The 12,489-nt window shown below is 40.8% G+C and overlaps 1 protein-coding gene across 2 annotated transcripts in view; it reads left to right on the forward strand.

Moving 5' to 3' along the window:
• COL4A2 (collagen type IV alpha 2 chain) overlaps positions 1–12,489 on the forward strand; it is a 300,203-nt gene that overhangs the window by 38,540 nt on the left and 249,174 nt on the right. The gene's annotated exons all lie outside the window — the stretch shown is intronic.

Genomic DNA, 12,489 nt, shown 5'->3' on the forward strand with positions numbered 1-12,489 from the left:
CAGCATGCAAAAAGGGCATGCTGGGAGCTGTAGTTATGCAACAGCAGGAGGCAGACCACCACAACTCCAAGCATTCCCTTATGGGCATGCTGGGACTTATAGTTTTGCAACAGCTGGAGGCACATTTTTTCTATGGAAAAGTGTACCTTCAGCTGTTGTATAACTACAACTCCCAGCTTGCACAATCAGCTAAAGTGCATGCTGGGAGTTGTAGTGGTGCATCTGCTGGTTACATAACTACAGCTCCCAGCATGCCCGTTGGCTGTCGTTGACTGCTGAGATTTGTAGTTTTGCAACAGCTGAAGGCACACTGGTTGTGAAACACTGAGTTAAGTAGCAAACCAGTGTGTCTCCAGCGGTTGCATAACTACAATCCCCAGCCAAAGTAGTATGCCTCCAGCTGTTGCATAACTACAAGTCCCAGCATGCCCTTCCACTGTCTGTACATGCTGAGCGTTGTAACTTTTGCAACAGCTGAAGGCACACTGGTTGCAAAACACTGAGTTTGTTACCAAACTCGGTGTTTCACAACCAGTGTGCCTCCAGCTGTTGCAAAACTACAACTCCCAGCATGCACTGATAGACCGTACATGCTGGGAGTTGTAGTTTTGCAACAGCTGGATGTTTCTCCCCCCCAATGTGAATGTACAGGGTACACTCACATGGGCGGAGGTTTACAGTAAGTATCCGGCTGCAAGTTTGAGCTGCGGCAAATTTTCTGCCGCAGCTCAAACTGCCAGCGAGAAACTACGGTGAACCCCCACCCGTGTGACTGTATCCTAAAAACACTACACTACACTACACTAACACACAATAAAAGAAAAAGTAAAAAACACTACACATACACATACCCCTACACAGCCCCCCTCCCCTCCCCAATAAAAATGACAAACGTCTGGTACGCCACTGTTTCCAAAACGGAGCCTCCAGATGTTCCAAACAACTACTCCCAGTATTGCCAGATAGCCACTGACTGTCCAGGCATGCTGGGAGTTTTACAACAGCTGGAGGCACCCTGTTTGGGAATCACTGGCATAGAATACCCCTATGTCCACCCCTATGCAAGTCCCTAATTTAGGCCTCAAATGCGCAAGGCGCTCTTTCGCTTTGGAGCCCTGTCGTATTTCAAGGCAACAGTTTAGGGTCACATATGGGGTATCGCTGTACTCGGGAGAAATTGTGTTACAAATTTTGGGGGGTATTTTCTGCTATTACCCTTTTTAAAAATGTAAAATTTTTGGGAAACCAAGCATTTTAGGTAAAAAAAATATATATTTTTTTTACATATGCAAAAGTCGTGAAACACCTGTGGGGTATAAATCTTCACATTACCCCTTGTTCCATTCCCCAAGGGGTCTAGTTTCCAAAATAGTATGCCATGTGTTTTTGTTTTTTTTTTGCTTTTCTGGCACCATAGGGGCTTCCTAAATGCGGCATGCCCCCAGAGCAAAATTTGCTTTCAAAAAGCCAAATGTGACTCCTTCTCTTCCGAGACCTGTAGTGCGCCAGCATATCACTTTTCACCCCCATATGGGGTGTTTTCTGAATCGGGAGAAATTGGGCTTCAAATTTTGGGGGGTATTTTCTGCTATTACCCTTTTTAAAAATGTAAAGTTTTGAGTAAACCAAGCATTTTAGGTAAAAAAATGTTTTTACATATGCAAAAGTTATGAATCACCTGTTGGGTATTAAGGTTCACTTTACCTCTTGTTATGTTCTCCGAGGGGTCTAGTTTCCAAAATGGTATGCCATGTGTTTTTTTTTGCTGTTCTGGCACCATAGGGACTTCCTAAAGGTGACATGCCCCCCAAAAGCCATTTGTCACTCCTTCCCTTCTGAGCCCTCTACTGCGCCCGCCGAACAATTTACATAGACATAGGAGGTATGTGCTTACTTGAGAGAAATTGGGCTACAAATATAAGTATACATTTTCTAATTTTACCCCTTGTAAAAATTCAAAAATTGGGTCTACAAGAACATGCGAGTGTAAAAAATGAAGATTTTGAATTTTCTCCTTCACTTTGCTGCTATTCCTGTGAAACACCTAAAGGGTTAAAACACTTACTGAATGTCATTTTGAATACTTTGGGGGGTGCATTTTTATAATGGGGTCATTTGTGGGGTATTTCTAAGATGAAGGCCCTTCAAATCCACTTCAAACCTGAACTGGTCACTGAAAAATAGTGAGTTTGAAAATTTTGTGAAAAATGTAATAATTGCTGCTGAACTTCGAAGCCCTCTGGTGTCTTCCAAAAGTAAAAACTCATAAATTTTATGATGCAAACATAAAGTAGACATATTGTATATGTGAACCAAAAAAAAAATATTTTGAATATCCATTTTCCTCACAAGCAGAGTGCTTCAAAGTTAGAAAAATGCAAAAATTTCATTTTTTTCATCAAATTTTGGGATTTTTCACCAAGAAAGGATGCAAGTTACCACAAAATGTTACCACTATGTTAAAGTGGAATATGTCACGAAAAAACAATCTCAGAATCAGAATGATAAGTAAAAGCATTCCAGAGTTATTAATGTTTAAAGTGACAGTGGTCAGAATTGCAAAAAATGCGGCCTGGTCCTTAACCCCTTAACGGCGCAGGACGTATATTTACGTCCTGCGCTGGCTCCCGCGATATGAAGCGTATCATATCGCGTGGGTCCCGGCGCTAATCAACGGCCGGGACCCACGGCTAATACCACACATCGCCGATCGCGGCGATGTGCGGTATTAACCCTTTAGAAGCGGCGGTCAAAGCTGACCGCCGCTTCTAAAGTGAAACTGAAAGTATCCCGGCTGCTCAGTCGGGCTGTTCGGGACCGCCGCGGTGAAATCGCGGCGTCCCGAACAGCTGATCGGACACCGGGAGGGCTCTTACCTGCCTCCTCGGTGTCCGATCGACGAATGACTGCTCCATGCCTGAGATCCAGGCAGGAGCAGTCAAGCGCCGATAATGCTGATCACAGGCGTGTTAATACACGCCAGTGATCAGCATAGGAGATCAGTGTGTGCAGTGTTATAGGTCCCTATGGGACCTATAACACTGCAAAAAAAAGTAAAAAAAAAGTGTTAATAAAGGTCATTTAACCCCTTCCCTAATAAAAGTTTGAATCACCCCCCTTTTCCCATAAAAAAAATAAAACAGTGTAAAAAAAAATAAAAATAAACATATGTGGTATCGCCGCGTGCGTAAATGTCCGAATTATAAAAATATATCATTAATTAGGCCGTACGGTCAATGGCGTACGCGCAAAAAAATTCCAAATTCCAAAAAAGCGTATTTTGGTAACTTTTTATAACATTAAAAAATGAATAAAAAGTGATCAAAAAGTCAGATCAAAACAAAAATCATACCAATAAAAATTCAGATTACGGCGCAAAAAATGAGTCCTCATACCGCCCCGTACGTGGAAAAATAAAAAAGTTATAGGGGTCAGAAGATGACATTTTTAAACGTATAAATTTTCCTGCATGTAGTTATGATTTTTTCCAGAAGTGCGACAAAATCAAACCTATATAAGTAGGGTATCATTTTAACCGTATGGACCTACAGAATAATGATAAGGTGTAATTTTTACCGAAATATGCACTGCGTAGAAACGGAAGTCCCCAAAAGTTACAAAATGGCGTTTTTTTTTCAATTTTGTCGCACAATGATTTTTTTTTTCGTTTCGCCGTGCATTTTTGGGTAAAATGACTAATGTCACTGCAAAGTAGAATTGGCGACGCAAAAAATAAGCCATAATATGGATTTTTAGGTGGAAAATTGAAAGGGTTATGATTTTTAAAAGGTAAGGAGGAAAAAACGAAAGTGCAAAAACGGAAAAACCCTGAGTCCTTAAGGGGTTAAGGACCGAGGGTTTTTCCGTTTTTGCATTTTCATTTTTTCCTCCTTGCCTTTAAAAAATCATAACTTTTTCAATTTTGCACCTAAAAATCCATATGATTGCTTATTTTTTGCGCCACCAATTCTACTTTATAATGGTGTCAGTCATTTTGCCCAAAAATCTACGGCGAAACGGGAAAAAAAATCATTGTGAGACAAAATTGAAAAAAAAACGCGCTGTTTTGTAACTTTTGGGGGCTAGTAAATTTTTCGGTAAAAATGACACCTTTTCTTTATTCTGTAGGTCCATACGGTTAAAATGATACCCTACTTATATAGGTTTGATTTTGTCGTACTTCTGGAAAAAATCATAACTACATGCAGGAAAATTAATACGTTTAAAATTGTCATCTTCTGACCCCTATAACTTTTTTATTTTTTGCGCATATGGGGCGGTATGAGGGCTCATTTTTTGCGCCGTGATCTGACGTTTTTCGCGGTCCCATTTTTGCATTGATAGGACTTATTGATTGCTTTTTATTCATTTTTTCATTATATAAAAAGTGACCAAAAATGCACTATTTTGGACTTTGGAATTTTTTTGTGCATACGCCATTGACCGTGCGGTTTAATTAACGATATATTTTATAAGTCGGACATTTCCGCACACAGTGATACCATATATGTTTATTTTTATTTACACTGTGTTTTTTTATGGGAAAAAGGGGGTGATTCAAGCTTTTAATTATTCGCTTTTTTTCCATTTTTTTTTTGCAGTGTTATAGCTCCCATACGGACCTATAACACTGCACACACTGATCTTTTACAATTTAATACTAGATAACTGTTCTAAAGTCTGCTGACTTTGTCTAGACAATTATCTAGTATATATGGACTTTCATATATATCAGGCTTTCATCCAATAGTTAAAGGTGTCCTGTGGACTTGGGGGGGAGCAGCCAGGGTTTAACTCCTTAAGGACACATAACGTACTGGAACGTCATGTGTCCGCTCCCGATCTATAACGCGGGGCCACGGCATGGCCCCGCGTCATAGCGGGTCGGGCCCGGCCTCTAACAATGGCCGGGACCCGGGACTAATAGCGCTCGGCATTGATCGCGGTGCCGCGCGCTATTAACCCTTTAGACGCGGTGTTCAAAGTTGAACGCCGCGTCTAAAGTGAAAGTATGCCAGTTAGCCCAGTGGGCTGTTCGGGATAGCCACGCGAAATCGCGGCATCCCCAACAGCATACAGGACAGCAGGAGGGTCCCTACCTGCCTCCTCGCTGTCCGATCGCCGAATGACTGCTCAGTGCCTGAGATCCAGGCATGAGCAGTCAAGCGGCAGAATCATCGATCACTGGTTTCCTATGAGAAACCAGTGATCAATGTAAAATTTACATTGATCACTGGTTTCTCATAGGAAACCAGTGATCGATGATTCTGCCGCTTGACTGCTCATGCCTGGATCTCAGGCACTGAGCAGTCATTCGGCGATCGGACAGCGAGGAGGCAGGTAGGGACCCTCCTGCTGTCCTGTAAGCTGTTGGGGATGCCGCGATTTCGCGTGGCTATCCCGAACAGCCCACTGAGCTAACTGGCATACTTTCACTTTAGATGCGGCGTTTAACTTTGAACGCCACATCTAAAGGGTTAATAGCGCGCGGCACCGCGATCAATGCCGAGCGCTATTAGCCACGGGTCCCGGCCGTTGTTAGAGGCCGGGCCCGACCCGCTATGACGCGGGGGCCATGCCATGGCCCTGCGTTATAGATCGGGAGCGGACACATGACGTTCCAGTACGTCATGTGTCCTTAAGGAGTTAAACCCTGGCTGCTCCCCCCCAAGTCCACAGGACACCTTTAACTATTGGATGAAAGCCTGATATATATGAAAGTCCATATATACTAGATAATTGTCTAGACAAAGTCAGAAGACTTTAGAACAGTTATCTAATATTAATATTAACAAAAACAATAACTGGTTATGTTAAAATCCAACATACCTAATTCTTTGTTCCTTAGAAGACATCAGAAGAGTCCAGTATGCTTTCCTGATAAAAGGGGTATTTCCATCTGTACATGTTGGTACATCCACAAGCTATCCCATAAATGATACCTATCTCACCTATCTAGAGATCCCCGACCTGCTTATAGGCGTCAAAGGTTGTTGGGAAACAAAATTGACTGTTATATGCAGTTTAAGTAAATCCCCTTGAGGTTGAGGTTCTTTTTGAATTTCTTTCCAGTCTGACCACAGTGCTCTCTGCTGACACATCTGCCCATGTCAGGAACTGTCAAGAGCAGGAGAGGTTTGCTATGGGGATTTGTTCCTGCTCTGGACAGTTCCTGATATGAACAGAGGTGGCAGCATAGAGCGCTGTGGTCAGACTGGAAAGAAAAACTCAACTTCTGGTGGAGCATACAGCAGCTGATAGGTACTGGAAGGATTAAGATTTTTAAATAGAGGTAATTTACTAATCTGTTTAATTTTCTGGCAGTACCACTTTTTTTCTGTTTTCCACTGGAGTACCGCTTTAAGCAAATGGCATGATGGACTACCTAACAAAAAATATCTGAACCTGCATATTAATTTGGGAAATAAAGGTGATAGTTATTATCTAATGGCTATGGCCAGCATTTAACTCTACATTGGACTCTACAAGCAAAGGGAAGCCGATGTTTATTTAGGCTTAGACTACAATATTACCCTCTACAATGCAGCTGCAGCATACTAATATTTATATTATATTATTTATTGTACAGGTGTTTGCCAAGCCTGTTTATTGCTAGTTGTATGATAGGGAAATTTTCTCAAAATAAATAAAGGATGAGGGCTTAACAAATGGATGTGATAGATGTGCCAGCTGACACGATTTGGATAAACCTAGAGGAAGTTAAATATTTATGTGTTTATATCTTATTGTACAAGTTGTTTGTACAATGATAACAGCATTCTTGGTTCCTGAGCTGAACCACAAATCCCATGCTAAAGAACCCTCCTAATAAAACAGCAGTATAAATGTAAATTAACATACTTACTCACATTATCTAATATCACCAACTAATTTATTCAAATAGCATAAGGTTCAGTCTATGTGACTTGTGGAGATTTTAGGAATAACTAAACCACTTTTGAGATTCCTAAAATGTTATTAAGTTGTTGGTGTACAGATTACCATATTTGAAAAAAAAAAAAAGGTGGATATTTTTGATTTATTCTTTCAGTTTACTTAAAAGCTGATAAAACACGTTATGGAATTTTATTAAACATTTTATTACACATCTACGCTTGTCTTTTGACTTAGGAAATGTGCACACTGACTTCCTCACCAAATAGACGAGGTTTAGTATAATGGGGGTGTGCGCTTAGGTGCTCGCTTTGTTTACTTTTACAGAGAGCTGGCATAGGTTGTAGTTGAAATCTACCAGTCCTAACTCCAAAGCACAGTACACAGGCAGCCGCTGAAGTGGAAGATTTATTATGACACATTTGCCTGTTAATAAACCTGCTACATCTAATGGCAGCAGGACTTCACTTAAGTGTCCCTGTCATGTAAAAAAACTAAACCTTATCACATTTTTGTGTCAAAAGGTTTAATTGGTCTGGGTGTTCTGAAATTTATCTATGAGCCTGGAGAAGCGTGTTCTTTCCCCCGCTTGCAGCTCCTCCCCATCTTGCTGCAGGAGGAGGATTCTTTAGTAAGTCTATGATGCCCATCTCCTGCAGTGAGACAGGGAGAGCAGCAAGATGGGAAGAGAAGCACTCAGCCGCATGCTTCTCTAGGCTCATCCTAAAAATCGGTGGGGGTATGAACACCTAGACTCCAACCATTTAAACCTTTTGACATGTCTATATATGATTTTTTTTTTAAATGATAGAGACACTTTATAAAATGTCTGTCTTAGTAAACTCCTCCCATAATTTTTATCTTCTGTTGACCTGCTTTTTAACATTGTAGTTAAATTGCTGTGTAGTGGCCCAGTACAGGAGTTGTACCCCTGTACCCTAGCTGCCCTGTCCGGCAGACTCCATTCTGTGACCCCTGGGCCCTCCCTCATCTATGTCTTGAATATATCACCCCCAGTGCCTATGATATATAATGTATTGTACCTATAATGTGTTATACAGTTAAGAGATGTTGTCATGTGATTGTAACCAGGGAAGGTCCCAGTGACCATGTGACCTACAGGGTGACCTATAGGACCCCTCCAGAGTCTCCCCCATATAAGCCCTGGATGGAGCATCTGCTCCCTCTCTTCCTGCTTTGCTGAGTTGCAGCAAGGTCAAGTCCTGTAAGAGTGTGTCTGGAGTCCAGAGGAGTGTGTCTGGAGTCCACAAATCCACAAGTCCACTACCCCCCAGGTCTAAGTAAAAACCTGGTAAGCTACAAACGGGGTATAGTCAGTATTAGTTAAGTCAGTCCAAGTCAATCTGTCTCAAGTCAGTGTGGCCGTGCATCAAATTGTCCAAGTCCACTATAAGTCCCAGCAAGCCCTGTGGTCTCTGAAGTCACTGGTCATCTCTTTGGGCCTAGCCAAGCTATATAGACTGTTACACCTGTCTGACACGGTAAAGCTGCCGTTGTTCTGTAACTTGGCGTCAGAGTCATTATTTGCCCCCATTCCTAGCCCAGGATCCAGCGGCCTACTTTCAGGTGGAGAAGCGGTTAAACGACACCCTGGCGTCACAAACACAAGGGGTTAATGCCATCTGACCCTAGGGTAATTCCATCTGCCCTTATCACACCCTCACCACAGCTGTTATATGTCCAGGGTAACCAATATCTTTCTTGAATTATCATGGCTACAGCGAATAAAAAAAGGTCTACATGCTCCTGTAAAAAAGCCAGGTTTTTGTAGTAAATAATTAGATAATCATATGAGATCCTTTTCAAGTGCAAAACAAAGTAAAATAAATAACACTCTAAAATCTGGTTCCTTAAACTAATACTTTGTTGATGCCCCTTTTGATTTTATTACTGCAATCAATCTTTTTGTATAGTAGTCTATTATTATGACACATCTTCAGGTGGCAGTACTTGCTCACTCTTCCTTACAAAAACATCTCCTGTGCACAGCCCTCTTCAGATCACCCACAAATGTTCAATTGGATTAAAGTCTGGGCTTTGGCTGTGCCATTCCAAAACATAAATGTTCTTCTGGTGAAGCCATGCTTTTGTACATCTGGATACTTTGAGTTGTTGTCGTGTTGAAAGGTAAACTCCCTCTTCACGTTCAGCTTTCTAACAGATGCCTGAATGTTTTTTGCCAGTTTTATGTTTGACTTGTATTTGGAATTGTGCATAATATTCTCCACCCTGACAAAGGCCCCAGTTCCAGCTAAAGAAAAATAACCCCAAATCCTGATACTGCCACCACTATGCTTCACTGTGCATATGATTTTATTTTTTTTTGGTGATGTGCAGTGTTGTTTTTGCTCTAAATATACCTTTTAGAATGTTGGCTAAAAAATGTAATCTTGGTTTCATAAGACCATAACACAGCAACATGCCCAGTTATAAGAAGGTGTGCATAATTATGCATCCAGGTTATTGTGAGGTTTTTTTTTCTTTCCCTCTGAAGATATTTTAATTTGTTTTGCAATTGAATTGTCACATGAAAAAGCGGTGGTCGAATTGAAGCGGCGGTTGAAACACTGACTTCATGCATCTCTAAGGGGGAGCCATAAATACTTGAGCACTCTATCTCCGGTTCTCCAATAAAGATGCATGGAGGGGAGCGTGTCTTCATCATCATTCTTTAACATCACAAAAACCTGGCATTTTATCAGTGGTGTGTGGACTTTTTATATCCACTGTAACCAGGATAATACAAGAAACATATGGGTTAACCTGGACATGTAACAGCAATTTAACTACCATGTTAAAAGGCAGGTCTACACAAGATAAGCATTAAGATAGGAATTTACTGAGACTGGCATTTTATAAAGTGTGTCTGTCATTTGAAAAAAAAAAACTTTTAACATGGCATGACACAGGTCATATTAAAGGTTGAAAAAGTTCTGACATGATTCAGCTTTATCTCTTTCTTTAACTCCACAAGAACCTGGCATTTAGCAGGAGTGTGTAGACCTTTTTATATCTACTTTATGTCATTGTTAACAAACAGTAGTAGAAACTTTTATGTATTCTATTACTTTGGAAGAGTAGATGACAACCCCCATAGAAACTACAATTGCTGTCATTAGATGCTCTCACCTTTGGATATTAAGCAACTGTTAGACTAGGATAATTCAGGCTTATATGAATAGAATGTTAATAGATTTTAAGTAAATCTTTCCTTTTCTTCATCATAAGTTTTCTGATATAGTGTAGCTGTAGGAACGTTCCAGTGATAACATGCTGGCCAGCTGCAAACTTCCAATTTCTTTTGGTATTTCTTGTGATACCCCTGGGAATCTGTCAGCAGACTACAGCCTGTGTCAATGCCAAGGACCACCCATCTTAAAAATGGTTTAACTTGACAGCAAACTTAATAGATTAGTTACTGCAGAACATACAGGACAGCCAGCAAATTCTAACATTATCTAAAGAGAACAGCTATCTCTGGCTATTTCTTTTTATGAAATTAAGAATAATATTAGCATACAGTATATATACGGTATATATATATATATATATATAATGCAAAATCATCTGTAGTTGCAGTATCTTGTAATATCTTTTTTATTGAACTAACAAGATTATGTAGAGACAAGCTTTTGGGATTCCTCCCTTTATCAAGTCATAAGCATTTCTGAGCTCACAAGGAGAAAACACACATTCCATCTCACAAAATATGCAGGGGTTAAAACAACATATGTGGAGAATGGACATTAAGTTAGGCCATAAATTGTATAGCTATAGGACGATAGACTACAGATAAGGATGAGGGGGGGGGGGGCTGGAGAGCAGAGGTGAGAATGGTGGTTACGCTGGACAGAGGAGAAAGGACAATTTTACTACAGGACCATAGACTGAAGATAAGACTTAGACAGGGGAGGGGGAGCAGGGGTGTAATTGTGTTAGAGCAGGGAGAGGGAAGACAGTTTAGCAAAGGTTATAGGAAATTTTGATAATGGGATAAGAAGCTTAAATCCACATTAAGTCCTCTGTTCTTGGAGACATAAAAAAACTATCATTTTGGCTTCAAATGTCTTTCTTTCCTGGGTGGTCTTGAAGTTTCCTTTCAGGATCTTGATTTTGAGGTCCTGTAGGGAGTGACCTGTTTGGGTGAAATGGTGTCCAAGTGTGGTGCAATAGTCCTTTTCTCTATGGTTGTTGATGGACGATCTGTGGAGGTTCATCCTTTTATTGAGTGGCTGGCTGGTCTCACCAATGTAACATCCCAGGTCACACCCAGGTGCATTGTATCATGTAGACTACATTCTCTGTGGTGCAGGGACAATACTCCTGCACCACAGAGATAAGTTATAAAGTAAGTATAATATAAACAAGAAAACATTCCTGTGAAGGTATTTTAAGGTATTCTTTAAAGAGTACCTGTCATCAAACTATATTTTCTAAAATAACTCAGATTATATTCCCTAACTACTCCTTCATTAGGAGTATGTTAAATCTCTCTGCTCCCCAGAGAGATCTTACAGTTGGAGGAGCATGAAGAAGACATTATCCTGAAACATGCAGGCCAGACATCACAATGCACTCCCTAGGAAACGCGTCAAGTGCACCAAACCGCCTCATTTGTATGTTTACATTTTTGGACACAGCTGAGCAATGGAGACACGGATTACAAAATGTCAATGTCAACTGTGATCAGCACCACCCGCACTATAATTCTGTACCAGCATTTAGTGTGGGTGATGGTGAAGACAGATTTTCTTTAACAAGGTCAGGTGCCAACCTATATAGAGAGTTTCCCAGAACTCTGTACAAACCCAGTATAAAAACTTCTAGTATCATGCATGGAGTAGTATGCCTGTGAATGAGCCACCAGAACACATATACCAGTTGGCTTACTAGAGAATATAAATTAGTTAAGGATTAGCCTGCCTCTCCCCCCTTGGGATGGTGCAGGATACCTAGTAATATTCAAGGATTTTAACCTGTAGGAATATATGGGGTAACTGGCTTTCTTGTAGATTTTTCAGAGATAACCTTATCTTATAACTTTTTCTTTTAGTCTTGTCTAGGGATATATTTGTTCTTGTTTGATTGGTATTGTTGGTTTTGCCTGCATTGCTAATATCATTGTGGATTACTTTCACATGCTGGTGGATTTTCGTATGATGTCATTCTGTGTATGTAGTTAATGACTCACTGCCTCCACGATTTGATGTATGACCTTTGCATTGTTATCGTGATGTAAAAAGCAAAGGTGCCAGCTCACTCCTGTAAGCGCGCGGATTGGATTTGGACTAATCCAGGTGAGTAGTAAGCAAAGAAAGGAATATCCAGCGCAGACTCTTTGTGCAAAGGAACTCTTTTATTGGCTAAAATGCATGTTGCTATGGGATACAGCAGGGATTCATGCGGTGTGACGCGTTTCAGCCCGTTGGGCCTTAGTCATACACATGTGTATGACTAAGGCCCAACGGGCTGAAACGCGTCACACCGCATGAATCCCTGCTGTATCCCATAGCAACATGCATTTTAGCCAATAAAAGAGTTCCTTTGCACAAAGAGTCTGCGCTGGATATTCCT

Source organism: Hyla sarda, chromosome 2, assembly GCF_029499605.1.
Source record: "Hyla sarda isolate aHylSar1 chromosome 2, aHylSar1.hap1, whole genome shotgun sequence".
Lineage (NCBI taxonomy): Eukaryota > Metazoa > Chordata > Amphibia > Anura > Hylidae > Hyla > Hyla sarda.